This window comes from Penaeus chinensis, chromosome 17 (assembly GCF_019202785.1).
Source record: "Penaeus chinensis breed Huanghai No. 1 chromosome 17, ASM1920278v2, whole genome shotgun sequence".
Lineage (NCBI taxonomy): Eukaryota > Metazoa > Arthropoda > Malacostraca > Decapoda > Penaeidae > Penaeus > Penaeus chinensis.
Genome location: NC_061835.1, coordinates 6,866,390 through 6,868,889, shown reverse-complemented (window position 1 = coordinate 6,868,889; position 2,500 = coordinate 6,866,390).

The window sequence follows — 2,500 nt, the reverse complement described above, 5'->3', positions numbered from 1 at the left end:
AGTCCCAATTCCGATAACAGCATTTATGATTGTTTACTGATTTCGCACAATAACATTCAAAAGAATGCTAGGAAATCGTGTTTTATATTTATAGGTGATATTAATGCTCACCGCCGAGACTGGCTGAATCCTGACCCCAACTGACCGACATGGCATGCCTGCCTTGGATTTCTCAGATGTAGTTGGGTGAGAGCAGTTGGTCCGAGGGGCCTCTCACAGAAGCAGTTGTCTCTTGGATCTTAGATTAACTGACGTGAGAGGGATTATTGATGTCCATCGCGCCAGTTGGTACTTTCGACCACCGTTGTCTAGCCTGTAAGATCTATCTGGATTTTCCAATAGCAGATTTTACCCGAACTAGGCAAATTTTCTTAAAGTCTAGAATTAATTGGGATGGTGTCTACCATGCTTTGGATAGCATTGTTTGGCGAGATGTTTATAATGCTTCTTTTCCTGTTAAGGCTCTGAATTGTTATTGTTGGAGATCATAATGAGGTTTGTACCCAGCAAAATTCTTAATTTCATTCACATGATAAAGCATGGTTTAACGAATGATGTCACCAGGCTTATAGGGACAAACATACTGCTTACAGTCTCTGGTCTGCCAATCACACTCATCTTTGTTGGGAGAATTACGTTGCTATGCGAAATACAGCTACTAATGTTTACAAGGAGGCTAAAGCTGAATATAATACAAATTTGAAAGGAGTTCTATCAGAAGCGTCACTGTCTCATAAATGGCGGTCAACACTTAAAACATATCTGTTTGGTGTTAAGTCCTCCATTCCTCCTTTAACGAAGGTAATGAAGATGGTAGTATTACTTGTAGTCCGACTGAGAAAGCTACACTGTTAGCAGGATGCTTTAATTCAAAACAAAGTTTAGAAGATACTGAACTTGCTATTTCATGTCACCCATTACCATCTTTAATTCATTTGCCTTCAGGTCCTTTAAAATCAAGTATCTGTTATCATAACTAAACGAATTTGGTGGAGTAGACCCTAGTGACTTGTTTCCTTTGATTTTAAAAAGACTAAATTAGCTATAATCTTACGCTTTTAGTCCGTCAAGGGTCAATTACCTAGTGACTTTAGGCCCATTTTTATTACGTCAATTATATCTGAGTTTTTTTGAACGTATATTAGTCATACGTCTTTCTGTATATAGGAGACCGTTTCTTTCAGAGAGACTCAGTCTGGTTTTAGAAAGGAACTCGGATGCAATGACATATTACTTATGCTGGTACATGAAATGCTGTATCCTTTAGATAAGGGTCGTGAGTCAAGGCTTGTCTCTCTGGTCAATCGTGAAGGTTTTAACACTGTTAATCACAAGGGTTTGATTTTTAAGTTGCAGGCTGTTGGTGGTATTTTAACTGATTTTTTAACTGGTAGACATTAGCGTGTTCCTGTTGATGGTAGTTTTAGCTCGTATTCCCGTGTGTTTTCTGGGGTTCCTCGGGGCAGTGTTCTTGGCCCTTTGCTCTTCATTTTATAAACAAACATTACTAAGAAAATGTTGGCATATGCTGATTATACTTCTCTCTATGTTAATATTCCCTATCCGGCATATATGTGTGTGTATATATATATATATATATATATACACATGTGTGTATATACACATGTATTTATATATATATATATACGCATATGACATAAACACACACACACACAACATATATGCATACGTATATGTGCGTGCACGCGCAAGAGCGGGCGTAGGCACCTAAGCACGTAATCGAAGAAGATATTACCGCGCGACACGTCTTCTCGCGCCCCGTGAACCCTGAGTGACTGGCGGCTGGTCGCTGTTCCGGCCGCTCCTACCTCATGGATCGATGAGGGCATAACCACCAGTTATGTATGGCCTTACGCTATCGTTAGTCTTTTGTTTGTGTTATTTGCTGATATAGATCCTGTGAGAAATTTGCCAGGCTTCCTAAAGGTGTTATGCACTTGAGGTTGAAAAGCACAAACGCACTAGTGTTAAAGTCTCCGTTAACACTACATTGTCAACCGCTGTTGATTCGTTTTGCTTTGCAACTGTGGCTAAATATGGAAAAGATAAAAAAAATAATAAAAGGGAAAGAGATAAAATATGATATAGAATCTGTGAGTGGGCATGGAACACGCGAGTAAAATAGATAATGAAATAAGACCATTTATGAATGTAATTCTAGGGGCCCTGTAGCGAGTAAAACGTCTTATTGAAAAATAGTGAAGTATCAACTGGCAATTCTTCAGGCAGTAATATGTTGGCGTATGAAGATGGAACCAAATTCATGTTATTTAAGAAGGTATTACTCGGAATTGCTATGTCATCTCTCGCCAAACTGTTTTTCAATGAGGCAAAAATAAAAAAATAAAATAGTGGAATAGAAATGTTCCCATCACTGATTTTTGTAATGTGATGGAAGCAGCTCCTTATTCACCTAAACACTTACACTAGGACAAGACAAAAAATAAATATCTAAAGTGTTTTCCTGGTCTTTGCTTAT